We start from the raw sequence: 25,000 nt of genomic DNA on the forward strand, positions 1-25,000 counted from the left end.
ATTATTAAACATGTCAAATTAACTTCCGTTATTCCACTGCTTGGTTGAATTTCCCATTGTCCTACGTAATTTAGAACGACCATTAACCGTATGTTATTTGCACACCTATGAAGTAGATCCATTTTTTTGGCCGTATCACACTTGTATATTAATTCGCCGAACTCGTGAAGTTTAAATGAACTGTCACGTTGCATCCGAGCTGTAAAATGCAGACGTTCAGAACATGGCAACATTGTAGCATATGACGGAGGTGGCTTTTAGCTAGATGGAAGACAGCAGGCTAAGTAAAATAGTGATGTTTCAAAGCTAAAGTTCATCAGAATCTTGGGATACGCCCGCCTGACAATGGGAGAGATAGAACTAACGACTGGCCTTTGGCCGTAGCAACCATCCATTTAGAACTACAGTCGTACAGAACAGTTTGTCCTGCAAGTTGAGAAATTAGTTCTACAAACAAGACAGTTTTAGCTATTAAAACGTTTAAATTGTAACAGGAAATCAACACAACGGAAGTGGAAACAGTGGAATAAGCGGGATAATGGACTCCACGGTGGTCTGTTCACAGAAATTAATGCACTTACGAGGTTTAAACGACCCTCCGATTCGCGTCAGGGCCGTTTTACAACCTCGACGTGCATTCATTTCTGTGAACAGACCACCATGTTGTCCATTATCCCTTACTTAAAAAACAATTACTCACATTAGTCACACAAGTATATATTTCTGATATTTTAAGTTTTCTTTCAGTGTTGGGGATTCTATATTGGTCTGTAGTTTGTCCAGCGATACTTTGTAAGGTAAGGTAAGGAGTTAGAACATAGAGTATAACATGGTTATTTCGAGTGTGCTACTGTAATGCAATGAGGTGTGGTGAAACTAAATATCTACATTTGCCATTGCATCTTTCTTTTTGAATTTGAACAATTCTAGACTTTCCATTGTTTTAATTGGAACTAGCAACACAAGGCTTTGATTAGCAGCCACTGACATTGGATGGTTGAATTGAATATATTGTGTAACTGCTTTTTGTCAAGGGATCAGGGATAAATCTCGTTAACTGCTGGGAATAAAAACATTAATACACCCAAGGCTAATGATTTATTACAATGATGTAGGACAACTATTGGCTTTTAGTGCACTCTCAAATATAGCACATATTTTTACCTTTGTGCAAACCAACCCTAAATTATGTTTTAATTATTCGATGGCCTTGGAAATAGGACCTACTGTAATCATCACCTTATTAAAGAGGACTGCATAAAGACATTACTGTTTTTTCTTTTCATATAAGACTGTTTACTCTCACTAGCAAAACTCTAAACTCTCACTAGCAAGCCTGTAATGCTCCTGGACTAAGGAATAAAGCAGCTCTTCCCTGGCGTTAAGGGGTTGGTTACAGTCAGTGCACCTGGATATGGCCAATCTGTAAATACAAGACTGCAAGGCTCCAAGGGTGATTTAAGCAATTTGTCCAAACACACACACACACGCACGCACACACACACACAACACACACACACACACACACACACACACACACACACACACCGCAATGATTTACAGTTTTTTTCAACTGCTTACACACTAAATCTTTGCTTGTCACACAATTTTCTAAACATGTCCTCCAAACATCATAACCTGGCACCAAATCTGCAAAACCATACACTAATTCTCAGTGTTTGACTCAGTTTTCAATTGACTAAAACACATTTTGCAAAACATCACACACAATTTTCTACACAAAAATCTAACAGGAAGTAACTTGATTTCGTTCTTCAAACACAACCCATCAAAATGCCACACTAAATCACCAGTGCTTCACTCTTTCTTTTCACATACAGTATGTAAACACTCTTTACTTTACTGAACACCATCCAATCATTGCCTTAGTATAGGTCTATGAATAGATATACTCTCTGTATGGACCCTTTCAATCTGCTCCTAGAGGATTTCCGGTTGAAATATTCAGAATCAATGCAGATACATTACAGTTTTTTACAATTGTTTACACACGTTTTCAAAACTCTATAGTGTATGGTTTTGCAGATTTGGTGTCGGGTTATGATGTTTGGAGGACATGTTTAGAAAATTGTGTGACAAGCAAAGATTTAGTGTGTAAGCAGTTGAAAAAAACTGTAAAAATAGAGAAAATACAGTAATCGGGCTTTAGCTTACAGTAATGTTCTACAAAAAGTTGACTTTATGTAAAATTTGTCTTTTTACTCTATTTTTGTTTGTCCCCATGTTACAGTACCATTAGCTCAATACATTTTTCTGTGCCTCCAGAAATGCCTTAGGAACGCTTACTGTAGAATTGTTTGTTTCTGCAGTTGAAAGGGTCTATAGGCCTATGAATACATACTGTACACGACCCCCCCCCCCTCCCACCTCCCACACACACACACACACACACACACACTTGTCTTTAGAAGAAAAACACATCTGGTGGTCACTGTATTCTTCTTTGCTTTTTTTCTTGTTTGCTGTAAAATACTGTATTCACAACAGCAAATTATTTGGGAAAAATCACTATTTTTGGTTTCAATATTGCTTGCATTTTTACTGTGTATTTCAACTTCTCTTTGTTGACTTTCACTCTTGTATGGAAATACATATAGAAAGCCTAAGACAGAAGATCTTTAGGTTTTGAGCAACAGTGTGTACATGATGTATCCAAAATGTCATATTATGACAAAAGTGTTTGTAATGTGAGGCGAATGTTTGCTTTAAACATGTGTTTTTGACATTTTGAATGTTGTGTGTCATTTTGCTGGAGATGCATTTTGCATTTTGCATTTTGTGTGAGCAGTTGTGGGTTTTGTGTGTGGAGTTTTGAAAAATAGACACAGAGTTTTGAAAACGTGTGTAAACAATTGTAAAAAACTGTAAAGATTTGGCCAAATACCCCCCCCCCCCCACACACACACACACACATACACTCCCACAATGCAACAATATCAATAATTTGGCCAGACACACACACACACACACACACACACACACACACCATACACAACCAGGTGGTTGAGTGGGCCACTCTGGCCACAGCCCAACATCATGCAGGTGTGTTACACGTGTGTGTGTGTGTGTGTGTGTGTGTGTGTGTGTGTGTGTGTGTGTGTATCTTTCGGCTCGTAAGGCTCGTTGCCAGTATACACCAGCTGCAGCAGCACACACACGGCCGTGCGCGTCTGTGTGGCTACGGCACTCTTAGCGCCCAGGAACCGGGAGCCTCCTGCACTTGTAAATATATAAATAGATTATGTTTAATTTAAGTTATTCTTCCTAATTGTACACACTGGGGCTGGGTTGGCTACCTCGCAGCTCTGAGCTGTCCCGTCACATTAAAGTATTCAGATTCAGGCACGCCATTTGCCAATCTCGCCAGTTGGTGATGAATACTGTAGGATCGCCATTCCAGACCGTGCCTTTAAAAAAAGGGAAGAAAATAATGATGTCTTCACCACCAGGTGTTTATAAGGAACCTGGAGTGATGGAGTCATTGTAGAACTGAACAATTTAGAGAAAATATCTCATTGCTATTGCGAAGTCAAGCTTAAGTGCAAAATTCACTATACAATACATTTAAAACATGTGATTAAGCATTACCCATTAAGATAACATTGAAATATGAACTGCTGGACTAATCCAAGGATGAAAATGAATAATATTAATAATAAGTTATATCTTTATAGAGAATTTCTTAACCTAAAGGTCGCTACTCACTAAGATATAATAGCTGGGCCATGTCTGATTAGTTAGCAGCATGTGGAGCACGGTGCCTCTGATTGATTGGCATGACTGTTTGTCACACAAGGATGACATGAATTAAAAATATATCTGTGACTTCACTGACCATTGGGTCAGTTTACAGTTGTTAGCGCCCTTTGTGGTTGCTAATTGCAGTTTTGATTTGATTCTTTCAGCCTTAACTCATTGTCATATTACCACAAAACAAGCTATTTATTACAGATTGTTCTCTCGTGGTCATCAGAGTTTGTTATTTTGAAGGGAATGATGGCAGAAATGGTTCCTTTGCAATGGCTACTGCTCTTTTATTAAGTTCCATGTCTCAGGCATCTTTGAGACTGGATAGTGAGGTGAAGTGATTCACACAGCCCTGTCTCCCAGCAAATACATACAAATGTGACCCGACGTAACATAAACACTCTGATATGCACCCATACACACGCACACACACACGCACGCACACAGGCACACACACACACAGAGACACAATCTCCTCTCTCTGTAGTCATAGTTGGGCCAATGCTTCCCCTCCTCTTCCTCTAATCTATGGCAGCCTCTACAGTATATTTTGACTTTCAATTGTATATATATATATAATTCAAACAAACCAATGCAGTCTCTCTCCTCTCTTTCTCCCTCTCTCTATCCTTCTCTTTGTGTGTGTGTGTGTGTGTGTGTGTGTGTGTGTGTGTGTGTGTGTGTGTGTGTGTGTGCACGTCATGTGTTTTCATGAACTTTGCACAAGAAACTTGATTGACGTTTCTTTAGCAGAGAAAAATGTCAGTGTGCATATTTGTCATGTTGATCTACAGACTGTGACGGAAAGATCAGTATTTCACTGACTTTTTTTTTTTTTTGAAACCAGTCAAATTTCTCATTACATTTTCTTTCTTTCTTTCTTTCTTTGATTTCTTTTTCCCTTCTCTTTTCCTTTCTTTCTCACCTCCAGGTGTAATTGTGAATTCCATCTACAGTTCACTGTGTGAGGCCAGTCAAGTTCATTTGCGGCTCCAGCTCCTGCTCTCTTGATCATTTCTAAAGCATGCTGGGATATTTATGGCCCCTTGGTGCCTTTGATCTCGCCCGCAATGTGTACGAGGGGCCCATGTTGTTTGGAATGAGGAAATTCAACAGGAGTCCATTTTCACGGAGTGGAGGGGTGGTGGTGGGGTATTGGTGCAGTGGACTTGGAGAGGTGTGTGTGTGTGTGTGTGTGTGGGTGGGGGGGGGGTTAGGTTGGGGGGGGGGTTGTGTCTGTGCTCCATGAGGATGTATCTCAGAGGTCAGACGAAGCTTTGGAGAGCAGAGCAGAGCAGGCCACGCTTGACATCAACTCCTCTGTATCTCTCTCTCTCTCTCTCTCTCTCACTCTCTCTTTCTCTCCGCGGTGCGATGCGACTTGACACGATGCAACGCAAGGCTGCTCCTCTGGGGGTTCTGTGCCGCTATCAGTTTCACACAAACACACCAGCGCAGCCCCCACACTCTCCTCCTGGCCAGAAATGTGTTTATCGCTTAGAGACACTTTAAAGAAGAAGAATGAAAAAAAAAAAAAACACAACTCACATCCCATAATAGCAGCTGAAATGTTAACCACCCCCCCACCCCAGCCCCCCCCCCCCCCCAGCCCAAGCTCCAGCCCACTCCCTATCCAATATGATGTGCCATTTTACTTGACATGAAAGCGAGAGAAGCCATTTGAGAGAACGCAAAAAGAAAGAGAGACTGATGAAGGCGGAAAAAAGAGTGTGTGGTTTGTGTGTGTGTGTGTGTGTGTGTGTGTGTGTGTGTGTGTGTGTATGAATCAACATGTTTTAGCGGAGATGTGAAAAGTAGGACATGCGGAGAGTGGCACTGTCCCCCTGAGTGGAGACAGAGACGCACAGCTGTGGGACAAAACAAACCCAAGACCCTCTCACTCGGGGGAAAGAGAAAAGCTTGAAAAGATGCATTTCTTCAAAAGCTCAAAGCCGCATGTTGAAAGGAAATCTCCATAATTTGTTCTCCCCTCTCCTTTTTTTTTTCAAAAGCAGGAATTAAAAACACAGCCAACATAAATGGCTGTGTTTACACTGGGAAGTCTTGGCTAAGCACTATGATAAAGACACCACTCTCTTTCTATCTCTCTCTCTCTTTCTCTCACAGACACGCATATACTCACACACATACAGTACATTATATACACACTCCAGAATTCAATGGCTGCATTTTTTATTCCATGCGTACGGATATTCTTATGTGCTCTAGTTACTTTATAGGGAGTATTACATGTTTGGGAAAGCAACTTAAGACCTCGGACACACATACTTAATGATGTCGCTTCACATCACATGATGGCTCTTTTTCCTAAGTAGGCTTTTGTTGTTTGACACAATCTCAAGCGGTTCTGGATTATTTCAAGACTTTTTTATTTTCCTCACACTGCCTTCAAACTTTCACTCCAGCTTAGAGATTCAAATTCAACATTCTGCTTTTTCCACTTCGTTGTGCTGACACACACACACACACACACACACACACGCAAATGTAATCTTTTGTCTTTCCAGCAACATGAAGCTGCAGGTCATTAACAAGCTGTCTGTGCGGAGCTCTGATAGCACTCTGCCATCTGCAGAACAGCGCAGCAAATAGGTTCAGCCCCTTCCCCTGTTATAAGGAGGGATAGCTTCAGTGAAAGATCAGCTCACAAGGAAATGTGTCAATAGAAGATGATGAAGGCTATAGCGTGTGTGTGTTTGTGTGTGTTTGAGAGAGTGAGAGAGAGAGAGAGAGAGAGAGTGAAAGGGAGAGAGAGCTTGCATTTTCAGAAAGCAAACAATATTGTGTGGGCATGTCCATGTGTGTGTGTGTGTGTGTGTGTGTGTGTGTGTGTGTGTGTGTGTGTGTGTGTGAGAGAGAGAGCTCTGGTTAATTTGTTCCTCATCTGTCTTGATCTTCACCTGTGCGGCGGATCAAGCCCACCTGCTTGAGCTGCTATCCGCCTAACGAGCTCTTTGTTCAAACATTTTATCAAACTTTCATTTCCACATCCAATGAGACCAAATCAAACCCTGTGAATAAAACCCAGAGTTCTTTTTTTTTTTCATTTTCTCTCCGACACTATCCCCCGTTCATTTAGTTTGCCGTGCTCGTGACAGTTGCTCTCTCTTTCACTATCTCCCTCCCTCTCTCTCTCTCTCTTCCTTCATTCCACTCACTCTTTACTGGAGATAGAGAAGAGAAGCCTGTCACAGTTCAAAGCGCCCCCATAGCTTCAGAGAGCGACAGAGAGAGAGGGAGAGAGAGCGAGATAGAGAGAAAGAGAGAGAGAATCAAAAGCCATTTGAGCGAACCTCAGAGGAAAAATGAGGGAAGTGGTAATTTAATGGCAAAGCACACAGTTCTGCCGCGACGTCAACACGCTTTCATATTCTCAAAGAATTTATTCAAACACACACACGCGCCACTCGCTCGCTCCTTCGGAAAGTCTTAACTCACTTCTGAAAATGTGAGAAATATTGAATTCAATGACTGAGACTTTAACCTAAATATCGGCAAACATATTCGGCATGGACACAGACATGATACGAGTCTCAATGTGACTGTTCGTGTCTGTTGTGTACTTGAGTGAGCATTATATCTCCAAAGGCAGTTGGCTTGATGATAACTATTACCACAATGATATTCATGAGTTTCTGCTTTTCCCTCTGCCTATTCTGGTTAACTCATGCAGCTATTCAGAAACAAAACAGGATTTCGGAACAGTACATAGATGACTTACATTATTTCTTCATGTTATGGTGTATGATTGAATGCATAATGACACCTATAGGTTGGAATGAATTGCAAAGGAATACAAATCAAATCAGAAATAAAAAAAAATGCCTGGAGTTATAAATGTTTGAAAACAGATACAAAAATGGAGTAAAGTTATGAATGCCTCTAGATGTCTTCTCCTTCGCTACTTCATCAGCATTCATGACAGCATTTCTGCCAGGGTCTTCCCAAGTAAGGGACGACATTGTTTAGCTAGATAGTCCTGACAAATGCTCTGCAGAAGTCTGCACTTTTTTGCCAATAAAATTGTTTAATATCTGATGACCTATTTAGACCCAATACTAAGTTAACACATTGGTTTCGCACTCTTGAGCTTGAAATCCCTGGTTATGTATGCCTCTAGAGTTATTTTTCTTCACTGTTTCGTCACCTTTCATGGCAGCATTTCTGTAGTGCTAATCATTTCAGGGTGAAGTCGGGGTGAAGGTGTTGAAGCCTTGACGTGTTTGGAGACACATTACAATCAAGTCAAGTTCAAAAAGATGGAAGAAAATCTGTTGGAGGAATTTCAACCACGGATGCATGTAGGGTGCTTAAGTATCCAAAAGACACGGCAAAGTCACAAAAACTCTGTAGATTTAATAACACAGAATACACCATCGATGCCACCTCACGGCAAACATTCCACAGTCACAGACAGACTCTCAGGGTTCGTTATCACTTTAATGAGATGGCTCACGTAACAAGGTGATGTTTCTCATGCTGGTCAATCACAGTCAGAGAGGGGGAGTGGCACAGCTGACATGCAGATTTTCTCCCGGGACTGACCCCTTTTGTCTCAGGGAGTGTTGTGAACCCTTAAGCCCAACATCTAAATGTGAGTCTGTGAAAAGATTTCAGGCCGAAACAAAAGCAGTGATTCGCCTCAAGGACAAATCTTATCTTCCCCACAGATTGTGTCCTCAACTCAACACCCCCCGCCCCTCCCATGCCCATCCTCATCCCAGACTCTACTGCTGTCAATCCACCCTGCAATAGTAACATTCTGGGGTCAAAATGAACTTTTTGGCCTACCAGCCAATGTCAGGTAGATGGAAAAGATGATTGGTCAGGCATATTTTTTTACCAGCCAAAATGAAATAACTTTTCATAACTATTTAAAAGTATCAGCACGGTGGTGTTAGATGGGGGTCCGAGAGGGGGATTATCTAGTGAAAATGTTGAACTATTTTTGCTAGATGAAATTGAATCTGTCAAAATGCCTTCAAGTAAAAGTAGATGTAGGCTACTACTAGTAAAAAGCACAACTCGAATCAATATAATGTTAGTCAGATAACAACCGACACAAGAACACTTATTACGGCAAATGTGATTGCTAGGAAGCATGCTACATATCTGCTAGCTAGCCAGCAGCTAAACATCTCGTGAACATGAATTAACAACAATAGTGAGCAACTTTGCAAACACTGACAAACATCGAGCAAGCCCAACAACAGCAAACATCGAGCAAGCCCAACAACAGCAAACATCGAGCAAGCCCAACAACAGCAAACATCGAGCAAGCCCAACAACAGCAAACTGCCTACTACGTCTCGCATCCTTTGCCATTTTAAGCTATCGCCATCGAGAAAAAACTTACCGGCTTTTCTGGCTCCTGTTAGTTTATCCTCAATTTAGCTTCTTCCTCATTTCCTCCGACAATCTTTCGTGGTTCTTTTTGCCACCTCTGCCATGATGTCATTCTAGCTTCTTCTAGGTAAGAGCAGAAGAGTGCCTGGATGTTTGTGTGTGTGTGTGATGTGCCGAAATAATGCAATTTGTGATTGCATAGGGTGCCTTTACAGTTTTTTACAATTGTTTACACACGTTTTCAAAACTCTGTGTCTATTTTTCAAAACTCCACACACAAAACCCACAACTGCTCACACAAAATGCAAAATGCCCCAAATCTCCAGCAAAATGACACACAACATTCAAAATGTCAAAAACACATGTTTAAAGCAAACATTCGCCTCACATTACAAACACTTTTGTCATAATATGACATTTTGGATACATCATGTAAACACTGTTGCTCAAAACCTAAAGCTCTTCTGTCTTAGGCTTTCTATATGTATTTCCATACAGGAGTGAAAGTTATGGTATCAACAAAGAGAAGTTGAAATACACAGTAAAAATGCAAGCAATATTGAAACCAAAAATAGTGTTTGCTGTTTGCTGTTGTGAATACAGTATTTTACAGCAAACAAGAAAAAAAGCAAAGAAGAATACAGTGACCACCAGATGTACATGGAGTTTTGAAAACACTGATTATGTTTTTTTCTAAAGACAAGTGTGTGTGTGTGTGTGTGTGTGGGGGGGGGGGGGTCGTGTACAGTATGTATTCATAGGCCTATTGACCCTTTCAACTGCAGAAACAAACAAACAATTCTACAGTAAGCGTTCCTAAGGCATTTCTGGAGGCACAGAAACATGTATTGAGCTAATGGTATACTGTAACATGGGGACAAACAAAAATAGAGTAAAAAGACAAATTTTACATAAAGTCAACTTTGTAGAACATTACTGTAAGCTAAAGTCCGATTACTGTAATTTTCAAAGTATCTGCATTGGTTCTGAATATTTCAACCAGAAATCCTCTAGGAGCAGATTGAAAGGTTCTATACCTATATAGAGAGTATATCTATTCATAGACCTATACTAAGGCAATGATTGGATGGTGTTCAGTAAAGTAAAGAGTGTTTGCACATGTGAAGAGAAAGAGTGAAGCACTGGTGATTTAGTGTGGCTTTTTGATGGGTTGTGTTTGAAGAACGAAATCAAGTTACTTCCTGTTTGATTTTTGTGTGTTAGGTAGAAAATTGTGTGTGGTGTTTTGCAAAATGTGTTTTAGTCAATTGAAAACTGAGTCAAACACTGAGAATTAATGTATGGTTTTGCAGATTTGGTGTCGGGTTATGATGTTTGGAGGACATGTTTAGAAAATTGTGTGACAAGCAAAGATTTAGTGTGTAAGCAGTTGAAAAAAACTGTAAATGCAGAATTGAGAATTATGTTTTTTCATGTTACCTTATGACAAGCATAACAGGAACTTTAGTGTAAGTGCAATGGTGGTGCAATGGAATAACATATAGTACAATTAGTAATATATTCAAGACAATTGTGCTACATTTCATTAAAAGGCTGCAAACAGTTAATTGCTTTAGACTAGTTTTCTTAAAATAGTTTACTTAAGACCAATATTACTAGTATTTACTTAAGACTGCAGATGTGATTGATATGTCTTTGTGTTATTATGGACTGGGCTTAGTTAAGTGTGTCAGCAGCACTGAGTTCCTCGCTTCCCTGCACTGGAAAAAGTGGGAAATGTCTGGAAGTGGCTGTGCGTTCAACACCTAAGCTCAACCAGTAAACTCGGGCCCCATTTAAAGTCCTTCATGGCTTGTCATTGATCTATATTTAACCAAGATCATAAACCCGCCAGAGCTGCTCATGCACTTTTATTTTCTGAAGGGGGGAAAGAAATGAAAGAATTACAAAAAAATCATCCTGACAGGAAAGTAACCATGCTCTGAATGGACTGCACTTTTTCAGGGACATTTCCGTTTAAGTCTACTTCACATGGGATGTTAACGGTAAAATCTGAAAAAGATTAATAGAGTGTGCAAAGATGAAATGATGCCTTTCTTAGGGCCTGACAGGAAGAAAATGACCAGGAAGGAAATGTCAGGTACTGGTCAAATACGTCTCCATCCATCTGAGAGAAATTAATTTAGCCATTGATGGTTTGGTCTTGGAAAGGGGCCTTCTAGCCAATTTAAGAAGAGCATATTTATCCAGTAATTCAATACTGAGTCAAAAAGTCAAATTTACACATCAAAGCACAAAGTAATACCAAAGTAATAAAAACCCATGACAGCCAGAGAAAAGTGTCAATAAAACAAAATGAATTTAGCGTTACACATCTATCTATTATTAGTATTCACAATCAGATAAAAAGGTTGCAGATTTCAGTGAATGGCAACAATCACCTCCAGGTGGATCACAGTTAAACCTCTCAAGCTGATAAGCAGATACAGATCTAAATGATCAGTTACATTCGGGGTTGCCCAGCTATTCACTTTGATATTACACTTCTGTCAGTAGAAAGACCTTTTGTTCTACACAGACACACACACACACACACACACACACACATAATGCTTAAGGCAAAGTGGCAAGCAAACAGAGTCAATGAGCCTGCTCTCGCAATCAGAGAAAAAGAGGGAGAAAAGGAAATATACACACACATACATGCATAGACACACACACACATACACACCCACATACACACACACACACACACAAACACACACACACACACACACACATGCATAGACACACATGCATGTGCACACAGACAAACGCACAATGCCCCCTCACACACACAGAAGAATAGACAGAGAGAGAGCGAGAGAGAGAAAGAGAGAGATAAGCCTGTGGCTATGTCATGTGCCTGAGTGAAGCTGTACTGTAATGATGGCAATAATGATGACCCAAGTGGGATGGAGGGGGGTGAGGGGTGGTGTTTAGGGGGAGTGTGTGTGTCTCTGTGTGTGTGTGTGTGTGTGTGTGTGTGTGTGTGTGTGTGTGTGTGTCTGTGTGTGTGTGTGTGTGTGTGTGTGTGTGTGTGTGTCTGTGTGTGTGTGTGTTTGTGTGTGTGTGTGTGTGTGTGTGTGTTTAGGGGGGGTTAGGTGAGGGGGCGGCGGCTGTAGGTTTGAGTATAGGGTTGGAGGGCGTCAGGGGAGGGCCGGACTCCAGCTTGACCACACCATCTGCCGTGCCTCCATCTGCCCAGGAGCCGAAGGCGGCACGGTTCAGGTGTGGCGGACTCCCGCACAGGAAGAACAGATTGTGTGAAGGAGGGCAAGAGGGAAAGGTAGGCAGGGTTGCCCCTGGGGGGGCATGTAGGGGTTGAGGGGGGCGGGGGGGGGGGGGGTTGGGGCAGGAAAGCCAGTGACCTGAGAGAGAGTGGAGAAAATGGAGGAGGAGGAGGCAATTAAGGACCATTGATTATTTCTTTTTCACAGCTGATAGAAGAACATTATTTTGTCATTATTTTGTTTCTCTGTGTGTGTGTGTGTGTGTGTGTTTGTTTACTGAAGGAATTTGTGTTTGTGTTCCTGAAGATATCTGCATCAGTGTGTGCTCTTCTTGGAAAGTGTGTGTGTGCGTGTGTGTGTGTGTGCGCACGCACACGTGTGTGTGTGTGTGTGTGTTTAGCAATGCCGGAGGCAGCAGAACAGTACATTAATTAATCCTTTAAGTCTATCTCCTGAAATAGACAGTAGGAGGAATATCATTATGTCCCATCCCATTGGCCACCTCTGTCTGGTGCACGTTGCTGGGTGCTTAATGACTCGAGACCTTCCTCTTCCCCCACATCTCCAAACACTTACGGAGAACCGTGAGGGAAGAAAAAGTCAGAGTCACAAGAAGAGTTTGTGGCCTCCTTCTAGTTCCTTCACCGGTTCTGGTGTTCTAGTGTTCTCTAATGAGTTCTCCCCCCCCCCTCTCTTTGCCTGAGCTCCAAGTGGAAAAACGCTTACACACATGGAGGACAGAGGTGATGTGTGTGTGTGTGTGTGTGTGTGTGTGTGTGTGTGTGTGTGTGTGTGTGTGTGTGTGTGTGAAAGTGTGTCGAGGGAACGTCAGGGGAGCAGAGCCTAGGCCCATGAGCACTGAAGGCTTCGACAGGGGCCCACTGGAGATAATTGGTGAAGATCTGAGAGGTGAGGATGAGTCGAGGCAGAGAGAGATGGAGGGAGAGAGGGATCGAGGAAAGGTGGGGAGAGAAGGTGAAATTGACTGATTTTAGAAGAGAGTGAGAGAGGTGAAGAGAGAGAGAGAGAGAGAGTTTAAAGAGAGAGAAAGAGAGAGAGAGAGAAAGAAGTGGAGAAATATTGAAAACATGTCAGAAGTTTTTCATGACCTATTTTTCACAGAGAAAACAAGAACGTGTGTCTCTATCTGTGTATGTGATATTCTATGAGTGTGTGTGTGTGTGTGTGTGTGTGTGTGTGTAAGTGCACTTGGCCCTGTCCCCCTGTGTGTGTGTGTGTGTGTTTACTGTGAATGTGTACATGTGTGGGTTAATGTGGATGCAAGACTTCATGTTTTACTGTATGAGTGCATTTAGGCATCCCTCAGTGCATTTGTCTCCATGTATTCCTGTGTATAGATGAACCTATATGTGCATGTCTCCTCTATGTGCATGTCTCCTCTCTGTGTGTGTGTGTGTGTGTGTATGTGTAACATTAATGTGGGAACATGTTACAATGTCCCTGTGCACTTGCATCCTGTATAAATGTGCATATCAGTGCATGTGTGCTTTCCTCTGTGTTGCGCATAGAGGACAAACCCAAGTGTATGTTTGCCTACAGTACATGTGAGTGTACAGTATATGTTTTTATATGTGTGTGTGCCATTTGTGTGTGTGTGTGTTTGTATGTATGTGCACATACACATACACACACACACACACACGATTTTGGGCTGTGGCCAGAATGGCCCACTCAACCACCCGGTTGTGTATGGTGTGTGTGTGTGTGTGTGTGTGTGTGTGTGTGTGTGTGTGTGTGTGTTTGTGTGTGTATGTTGTACAGCCTCCCACTGGTGTCTCTCCCGGAGCCTGTGTTCCATGCTAAGGGGAAATTGATTGGAGGCCTGGCCTGATTCCCGCTCCTGCGTCCTGGGAGAGCATGTGAGGCTGGTCGGCCTTGATCATGGCTCTTACCCCTAATAGACTAATGTCCACAGGGGAGCACTACCAGGACAGAGAAGAGTGGCCTCACTAAAGCACAGCAGAGAGAGAGAGAGAGAGAGAGAGAGATGTGGGGATAGACACAGTGAAAGAGAGAGAGGGAGGTACAGAGAAGGGGACAGAGAGAGAGAGAGAGGAGGGGACAGGAAGAGAGAGAGAGAAAAACACTGGGGAGAGACGCAGTCTAATACATGCTCCAGTGCTAGCAGGACACTAATTCATCACACATGCACACACACACACACACACACACACACACACACACACACACACACACACACACACACACACACACACACACACACACTCACACACACACTCCAAGGTCAAAAGATCAAGGAGGAAAGGAAATTGGTGTCTGAGTATGTGATCAATAAGATAAAAAAAACACTGTCTTGATTATGTCAATACCGATCAGCTCTGCATACTTACTGGCTTGCATGTGTTTGGGCATACAAAAGTCTGGGTGCATGTCTTGGTTTGTATGTGTGTGTGCGTGTGTGTGTGTGTGTGTGTGTCTGTCTATGTCTGTGTCTGGTGTGCGTGTGTGTTCCACACCAAAGCCACAAACCACAAATAACCTCCCCGACCACTTCTCACATGTAAAAGGGCTCTTCGTTGACTTCCAGGCACACTCTACAGCATCTCAGGAGGGACATACTGCATGGCACCGCATTAGTGAAGAGGTACATTAGTGAGGTGACCCCAGTCATGCGACACACTGCTGCATCTGGGGGCTGCTCATCCAGTGGCATCCCAACGCACGCCAAGGAGTGCCACCATTAATGTTACATCCCCCGTAGACCCGTGCCACCATTATTATTTAATCCCGACCATGTTCGAGCATGTCCAGTCATTTAGCGAGAACACATTACATTCAGCTCGGCCTGAATAAAACATCCTAATAATTCAGCACTAAGCATTTAGTCATCACTAATTTATACACCTAAAAATCAGTGCACAGTGAGAGATAGAGAGAGATAGAGAGAGAGAGAGAGAGAAAGAGAGGGAGAGAGAGAGTTCTTCATGGCTTTTTTTATTTATTTGGAATAATTAATGTGAATTGCACGCGGGGCTACGTAAAGCACTCAAAGCTGCTGGGGAGAGGGTGCCGCTGAGTGCAGCACTCTGGATATAATTTAGCTCTAAAAAGACTCCACTCCTCAACCCACTGCTCTCCACTTCTCTACCCTCCTCTTCTCTCCTCTCTTCTCCTTTCCTCTCCTCTGCTCTCTTCTCTTCTCCTCTTCTCTACCCTCCTCTTCTCTCCTCTCTTCTCCTTTCCTCTCCTCTGCTCCCCTCCTCTCTTCTCCTTTCCTCTCCTCTGCTGTTTTCTCATCTGCTCTCTTCTCTTCTCCTCTTCTCTACCCTCCTCTTCTCTCTTCTCCTCTTCTCTCCTCCTCCCTTATTTGCTCTCTTCTCCTCTCCTCTCCTCTCTTCTCCTCTTCTCTCATCTGCTCTTCCCTCCTCTCCTACTTGGTTGTGTGTGAGAGCGGAGTTTTTGAGCACCAGACTGAACTGGGTCTTTATTTCCCCTGTTCAACGGATGCAAGTGTTCCAATTCTATATGTAGGTGTGTGTGTGTTTGTGAAATGTTCTCATTCAGCGATCAACAACCTCTCCACTCTTTCACTCTTTGCCTCTCTCCTCTCCACTCTTCTCCTCTCCTCTCACCTAATCGCCTCCTCCCCACAGCACCAGAAAGTCGGAGGGTCTTATTATAGCTCTCATTAATTCACTTCATCTGACTTCAGGTGCCAGAGCAAGTCACTCCCGAATCAAGTTTAATTTTTGTGTGTTTGTGTGTGTGTGTGTGTGTGTGTGTGTGGGTGTGTGTGTGTGTGTGAGAAGTTATGCATGTGTACTGTATATGTGTTAATGAGAAAGTGAGAGCATGTTCCTGTGTGTGTGTGTCTCTTTGTGCATGTGTGTGCGTGTGTGTGTGTGTGCGCGAGCGCACGCGCGTGTGTGTGCGTGCGTGCGTGAGAGGGTATGTTTTTTTAGCGAAGTACTTCAGAAATCAGTACACAGAAGGAATGTCACCTCCTTCTAACTTCTAATCATGAAGTCGCAGGGGGAAAGCCATCTGCACCCTTCTCCTCTGAGAATACACAGCTACTGCCTTCCCACATGCACACAAACACCTCACACACACACACACACACACACACACACACACACACACACACACACACACACACACACACACACACACACACACACACACAGACACACACACACACACACACACACACACACATGCTACACACCACACCTGCACTCCACCCTTTTACCCCAAACACTTACTGCAGACATATTCACAAAGACCATAAATATATATGCACATCCATATATATACATCTGTACACACAGACACACAGACACATATACACACACACACAAAAACATACGCGCATACGCACACATGCAATGCGCACACACACACACACACACACACGTACACACACGCACACACATGTACACATATGCACACCCATTCACGTACATTGTCAGTAGCCATTACCCGAACCATTACACACAATCCATCAGTACTTTTACTGTGGTAGTTTCACCTGACTTGCCTTCTCGTACTGTGATCTGGTTTTACCTCTCTCGTTCACTCATTCACTCCATAGTGCTCTCGTCTATACTGTGATTGGCCACCATATAGTTCTTCACAATATTCTGCACTCAGTAGTGGGTGAGGGGATATTTTGAACACAGGCTCTGTCTCTCACTCTCTGCCTGTCTCTCACAAACTTGCCCTGGTGAGATTATGGAAAAGTAACTGGTTCATCTCTAAGCCATTCCTTCTGTTTGTCTCTTTCTTTCTCTGTGAGTATTATAATGGCATGAATGAACTAACTGATTATGCATCTTGTGACTGAGGCATCCAAGCCATCCATTGCGGGTAGCCCAATTCAATTTCCCCAAGAACCGAGCGGCGCGCAGGAATCAAATCCTCTTAAATAATCGCAGATACCTGCGGGACTGTCTGCTCATAACACCCACAGGGCAAAACTAAATGAGCTCACTCTGTCTCACTCTCTCTCCATCTCTCGTCTTAGAGTTTAAATGTGTGTGTGTGTGAGTGTGTGTCTGAGAGATAGGCAGAGAGATATAGAGTGAGTTGCAGAGTGTGTATAGTGTGTATGTATGAGGAAGGAAATGCGTGTGTATGTGTATCTCTCTCTCTCTCTCATTATGTGTGCCATGTGTTGGAAGCTTGTTGTTAGAAGCCCCTCCCTAGGTGGGTTTCTCTCTCTCGCTATCTTTCTGTGTGTGTGTGTGTGTGTGTGTTTGTGTGTCTGTGTCTGTCTGTGTGTGTGTGTGTGTGTGTCAGATTTGGTGGTGTTTTCAGTCCTGGTGGAGTTAGCTATGGAGGGCTCATTAATGTAGAGCGGGAGAGGCTCCACTGCTTTCAGAGAAGCCATGTCATCTACCAACCTTCAATTACACCTCTATTGCCTAAGGGCTGAGGCCGACAACAGCTCAACAGCACTGGGTCCTGATGTTGTTCTAAGGAGGCGAGGAGTGAGGGGCATCCCTGTGGGATCATCCAAGTCTCCCTGGTGTCTCAGAGAGAGACATGGGGAGGGGTTTGGGAAGAAGAGAATAGAGGGTGGAGGTTGAGAAAGACAGGGAGAAGGAGAGAGAGAGAGAGAGAGAGAGAGGTGAACCATTACCCATGGATTTGCAGAAATAGGCACACAATAATAGGGAGAGACTGAGAAGAGATTGTGAGAGATTGAGATGGACAGACACATATACAATGTGAGAGAGAGAGAGAGAGAGAGAGAGAGAAGAGAAGTTGGAGGGAATAAGCTATCACCTCAGAAAACTTCCCACTAGATGCTGTATAGGGAGACTACTCAACTTCAAAAAGTTGAAAGAGTTCAATAAAACAAATAAATTATTAGTTAAGTCAATGTGAGAACCCTGCAGGAAAAAGATTCATAACATAGCATACACCTCTTCGTTTTAGTGATTTTGAAAATTATTTTCTGTTTGTAATTGCAGTCTATAGCACGGTGTGACTACACATAGATCAAAGCCCTGAGCTCTTGATAATTTGTAGAAGAGCTAGTAATTCACTTGGGGTAGGCACATGGTACACTAATTATGCTGTGGTCTTGGCACGCACTCCGGCTCTCTGGGGCTTGTAGTTCCTAATGAGCAACAGGCCACAACAGTGAGACGTATGCACAGCATTTTTTAACAGGTAATAAAACCCCCCAACCGTTGACTTCACTGCAGCTTCTTTTTGCTGTAATTATAGGACGAGAGAGTGTGAGGGGGCTCTCATTACTTTTTTTGCATATTGTGTCTCTGTGTGTGATCTTAATGTGTAATACTCTTTAGCATAAGCAGTGTGTGTGTGTGTATGCGTTTGTGTGTATGTGTTTGTGTGTGTGTATGATAAGTGACTGTGTGCCTCTATGTGTAACTGTGTGTGTGTGTGTCTGTGTGTAACTGTGTGTGCCTCTAAGTGTCTGTGTGCATTTGGGTTCAGGGTGGAGTGTTGCTGATAAGATTGCTGGAACTCAGCACAGCGATGACTTTGGCTGCGAGTGGCGCTGGTCTGTGCTCCCCTGCTGCCTTCGCTGACAAAGCCTGGCTCCTGCACGCCTGGTTAATTATTCCCCATGTTAGTCAATAATTAGTGTCTGACGCCTCGCATTTGTGTACATGTTTTGTCCAAGCGACATTGTGCTAGGCTAGGGGGCTGGAGAATCAACTGATTTGTCATTAGTACATTTATTTTGTCCAACAGTGGGCCCCCCCTGACATATTTTGTTTTTTTCAAGCGTCACAATTAAGGTGCCTGTGCGAACAAAACAGCACAATTCACAAAGAGGTTAACAAAAGGACACAGTTTAAGCTGCCACTCTGGTTAATGCATGCTTTAAAGGGTTAAAAGGACATGCAGTAAAAAGCGCAGTCTTCAATAGTGGTGGTCATCCTTTCTTTTTGCAGGACTTGTGTGAGAATCTGTTGTAACTGCTTATCACATTTATGCAGGTCTCCTCTGAAGGACAGCTTAATGGTGTTATGACCCATCCACCCTGCTAACAATAACTATAAAGATAACAGTGATTGTAAAGATAAGAGCATCCACCCTGACCAATGATTAAGTATAATAGTGACAATACAGATATGATCATCCTCACTGACCAATGATAAGGACATATTCTCAGGAATATTCATTTATATATTGGAATATATTCATTTTCATAAATAGGATAATGGGAATGGTCTAAAATTGGATTTTGATTGGCTGTCAGTGTTTCGATAGTCTACAAAATCACTCCGAAACTGATCCCCAATCATGTTGTTGCTGTAAGTGGACATTGCTATTTTTATTAGCTAAAACAGTTATTGCTATATGTCTGTATAGGACATCGTGTCAGTCTATAGGAGATCAGCATGGCTGTATGTAGGACATCTAAATGTCAGTGACCTTTCAGGCGAGAGTGATGTTATTGAGGGAGGACTGTGGTATGAAGTGAGTAAGGCATTTGAGGTGTTAAAAGAAAGTGACAAAAAATGGCGCCCTAGAGGAATTTAAAAACCCTGTTAAAAGCTGAGGTAGTACTGATCATCCAGGCAGAGTAGTACTGACACAGAGATAAACAGATGTGAGGGCCATAGAGAGAAAGAGAGAGAGAGAGAGAGAGATGAAAAAGAGAAGGAACTGAGAAAGAACGACAGTGGGAGTCATGGCAAGGGAAGAAGAGAGAGAATAAAAGAAAGAGAAGCTGGCCTTGATTTGCAGTAATTGCTCTCTTCCTCAGCCCTCCTGGCTAATTGCTACGGCCCGCCGAGGGCATTCAGCGCACATGGGATCCGTAAACGGTTCCGGATTTTTCCGCAGGACGCTTCGTTGGAAGCAAATAAACACAGCACGTGCTACTGCACACTTTCCCACAAACCACCCTCCCTGCAGAGAGTGTGTGTGTGTGTCTAAGAGAGAGAGAGAGAGAGAGAGAGAGAGAGAGAGAGAGAGAGAGAAAGAGTGAGAGAGATGGGCATAGGATACTTCTTGTGTGTACACAACAGAAGACATGTCCATTCCATGCAACTTCTACCATACAACCACACCAGCTTGCTTGACATGCTTGATTGATAGCTCCACATATTTATAATTTCTTATTCTTGGGAAAAACTGGACAGGACAGGAACAGACCCAAACACTAATATGTACATTATAACTATACTATACAACATGCAATGCTTCTCAATGCTAACAACTATTACCGCATATCCTCACTTCAGGTAGCCTATATCATGTAAGTGAAGTATGGCCAGTAATTTGACTAAAGTGGAAAGCCATGTTGACTGAATATGGATCATGTGTTATCATGGATCTTTAGTGTCAGGCTCTTCTCTTTAAATGCCAATCCTCATCTTCTGCCTTTCCTTTTCTCTCCATTTCTGCTTTTTTCTGTGTATGTGTGTGTGTGTGCGTGTCACCATGGACAGATGTCTGTGGTTCCCTCAGCCAGCTGCAGATCTATACCCCCTCCTACGTGTCTCCCCCAATCTCCCCCTCCATCCATTGTGAAACTCTACACCCCTAAACCACCTAATCGCTCACCCGAGACCATGCTTCCTGAGGGGAGAGCAGAAAGGGAGATATTGATTTTTCCCTCAGCTGATGAAGGCTGTGTGTGTGTGTGTGTGTGTGTGTGTGTGTGTGTGTGTGTGTGTGTGTGTGTGTGTGCGTCGGCTTCTGTTTGGAGAGGAGAGTGGAGGCTGAGACAAACCTGTGGCGACACTCTGAAAGCTCTGTGAAGTCACTCGAAGTGTACAGGCTCATGCGTGACACTCAAAATGGCTCCCCGTCTGAGTACTTTGGAAAGACAAACATACACACACTCATAAAGAAAATGAGAGGGGCCGGGTGACACACACATATGGACTATTGCGCGCGCGCACACACACACACACGCACACACACACACACACACACACACACACACACACAAACAGAAGGTTTGACAGACAAACACTCATACATACACAAGCACACACACATTCGACTTTTAATCAACATTTACTCGCATAAACTACTTTGTTAGTAGTAAGCTGGTAATATGCATTTTCTTATCAAGATTAAAAAAATAAATAAAAAAACAACTGTGATTAAAATTCAGCTGGGGCCCTTAGTCCTTATGCGTTTGCAATTTCTCAAACCAATGCACTGAAAAGCAACCAAATTATGTGCTCCCCCCTCCCTCTCATCCCATAAAGCTGAAATGCTCATTTTCCAGCACACAAGAAGGTAAATCATCTGCCCAGCATTTTCTCAGGAGACCAGGACCTAATTTTCATTTTTTAAAAACCATTTGATTCTTGTCTCAGACAAAAGTTGTAGCAAATGCTACCAGCCACTGATAAACCGCCCTCTCCTTCATTATCCATTTTGCATCAAATTAGAGTTGGAGAACTCCGAGATGAGACAGAACAGCAGGAGTAGGTTCAGTCCTGTGTGTGAGTGTGTGTGTGATGTGTGTATGTGGTGTGTGTATGTGTATGTGTGAGTGTGTGTGTAATGTCTTTGTGGGATTTATGCATGGATTTAGCAGGTGTTGATGAAACTTACCATGAAACTTGAAAGAGAGGACTGCCTTGATGTATGTATTGTTAACCGATGGCTGATGGCTAAAAACAAACCAACAAATCTGGACAGTGCCTCTCAATGAGAGTGAAGTCACTACAGGAAACATGGCAGAAACAAACCCATTTATTAACGTCCACTCCTCTCCTGACCAGCTCCGCCGATCTCTCCTTCTGTCCACTTCTCTGATCATGTCTTCTTCTTCTCCATTTACAAGATCTCTTTCTCTCTCTCTCTCTCCACATCTCACTCTTCAGTTTCTCTCCTATCATCAAGGTTCCCATGGGTCATGGCATTGCTGCTATATCATGGAGTGTTAACATGGGGACTTAATGTATGGAGGTAGCATCACTGTGGGCAAACTGTATGTTTGTCTTGATGTATTATGCACATGGTCATAAAAGTCAAAACGGGTCTCTTTCTCTCCATCCCACTTTCTCTCTCCTCTCCTCTTCCAAATGGTCCTCTCCTTCTCTCCTCTCTGCCCTCTCATGTTAGTTCTCCTCCCCTCTCCTCCTCTATTTCTCAGATGTTTGAAAAAGCACCAGCACCAGCAGGAGCAGTCGATAATTAGGAACATTAGATGCAGTGTGTGTGTGTGTGAATGTATGCACGCGTCGGAATCGAAAGGGAAAAACGCTTGATAGACAGATAAGGAGTGTTATTTTCGTGCACCTAATTTCTTGTAATTAATGGATTAGCACCTTTTTCTTCCTCATCTCCACAGATGACTCAAATACTGTGTGTGTGTGTGTGTGTCGGTGCATGTGTGTGTCTGTCTGTGTGTGTGTGTGTATGTCTGTGTGTCAGTGTGTGTATGTGTATGTGTATGTGTGGAGGGGTGGGATAAGCCCTTCCCAGTAATTATGGCTCCAAATGATTTGAAAATGGAGGTTTTCCGATAAAGAGCGAGAGGTAATAGCAGTGGGTGGATGGAAAACTTAACCTGCACAACATCCACTATTACGATGCTTTGCCTGCTCAGGCTCTTAGTCTAACAAGAAATTGCAATTAGCACTTGTATCACGCCTCCGATGATTATTAACAGGCCAACACTAGAGTGTGTGGACACGTTAACTGTTCATGCTTTTGGTTGCATAAAACATTATTTTAATTACGTCTTACGTAACGAGTTATGTATCTTTTTCCCCCATTAATACCTTCATAATGAGCATTTCTTTGCTAGGCCATTCTGTGTTGGACATTTTAAATAGAAAAATTATCCCTCGTCACCCACCATACACCGCAGCAGAGATTTTGAATAAATGGCTGGATGAATCCATCAAAGACAATGTGTGATTTTGGAAGCGTCCTTCATGCAGTATAGCTCAAGTCTGTGAGTCAAAGTGGTTTAGAATGGGTCCTTCTTCTTGGGTCTTTATGGCCTTGTTGAACAATTGCGCTGAATAGAAGAAGATTGGAATAGAGAGCATTGCGTAGAAAATCAATTAAATTCAAGGTAAGGGAATGTCATCTGGCCAAAGTTGGAGGCAAATGTGACCCCAGCCATGAGATCCCGGCTAAAGTCGCCAGATCTAATTTTAAGATAAAGAGCGTAAAGTAGTCATAAAAAATGACAAAACTATGGGATATTTTTTATACTTGTAAATGATAGCTCAGATACTATTGTTTTGAAATTTAGTGTTTAAATTATCTTTTCTGACATGATAAATATTAAAATGAAACGCTTTTATTGACGTTACGATTACATTTTTCTCCGAGAAATACCGGAAGTTAGTTCCACAATGTCACATTTTCAATCGTCTGTGAGTTGTAATGTTGGTGGATAAACACAATTTGGGTGTCATTCAGTTCAGGAACTTCTTAGAAAGTTAATACAGACTATAATATCAAGGCGCATTACCATTACCTACAGTAGCTCTGTTTTCAGTATGGCAGGAAAGTTTCGACTAAGCCGGGTATGGATTTCTCAATGGATTGCTTCGTATCACAACCGACATTTCAGGTGAACTGATTTTTTGAAGCTTAGCTGAAGATTTTGAAGATTAAAGATTGAAGATTTAGAAGATTAACTTTTTGTGAATCTAACCAACCTATTTTAAGGACGTGTCATGTGTGCTCTTGAAACAATTCAGTGTTTGGACACTGTTTGACCATATACAGCGCCACTGCTTACTTATTTTCAAATTGGAATTTCTCAAAAACCTAACATTTAGAGCTCAGAATTCTCTAAATCTTTGAAATGGCCAAAGTCAGTCAATATTAGGCATATCATTGAGAAATGTTCACAGCCGATTCCTTATACTGTGTAGAATGACCTGATGTAAAACAAAAACAAAACATAAAAAAATGACTTTAGCTGGGTTATCACAGGCAGGGTCACAAATTACAAAATCTATTATGCGTTGCATTGTAGTGTGTGCACGCATACGTGTGCGTCTGTGTGTGTTTGTGTGCGTGCGTGCCTGTGTGCCTGCGTGTGTGATGGTGTGTATATAATGTGCAGGAATGGTCTGGAATGGCCTGCCTGTGCTCCTACTGTAACTTCAGACTGTTTGGATGGCCCCTGGTCTGACAGAGGGTCACATGTGTTTTCTCTTTCTTGATGGGGCACCAGCTGGCAAAGCTTGAACCTTTCTTTAGGAATGCTTTTCTTCCCCATGGGGCTCTCTCTCTCCCTCTCTCTGTGTGTATGGGTGTGTGTGTGTTAACACCATATATACATGTGCCTGTTTTCTTGCGTGTTTGCCTGTATGTTTTAGGTCTCCTGTATACACTATTCATAAACAAAGGCTTAAATTTACATTTGTGTAAACATGAATTTGTTTATGTTTGTGTGTGTGTGTTTCTATGTGTGTGTTTCTATTTGTGTGTGTGTGTGTGTGTGTGTGTGTGTGAAACATTCTTGTTGCAGTAGTGTATTTCCATTGCCTCCTGTGTCTTGTGTGTGTCTCCATGTCACGCTGTTGCACCATGTACTTGTTAGGAGGACTGGCTTTGCCTTCAGCACAGTATAACAGGCTCCCTCAGGTCTCTCCCTACTCAAGGTGAAAGTGTGTGTGAGGGTGTGTGTTTGTATGTATGTGTTTGTGTGTCTCTCTCTCTCTCTC

This window comes from Alosa pseudoharengus, unplaced genomic scaffold (assembly GCF_046254945.1).
Source record: "Alosa pseudoharengus isolate Yale_2024_CS ecotype anadromous, Long Island Sound unplaced genomic scaffold, YU_APseudo_1.1 YU_APseudo_1.1_scf_19, whole genome shotgun sequence".
Taxonomy (NCBI): Eukaryota; Metazoa; Chordata; class Actinopteri; order Clupeiformes; family Clupeidae; genus Alosa; species Alosa pseudoharengus.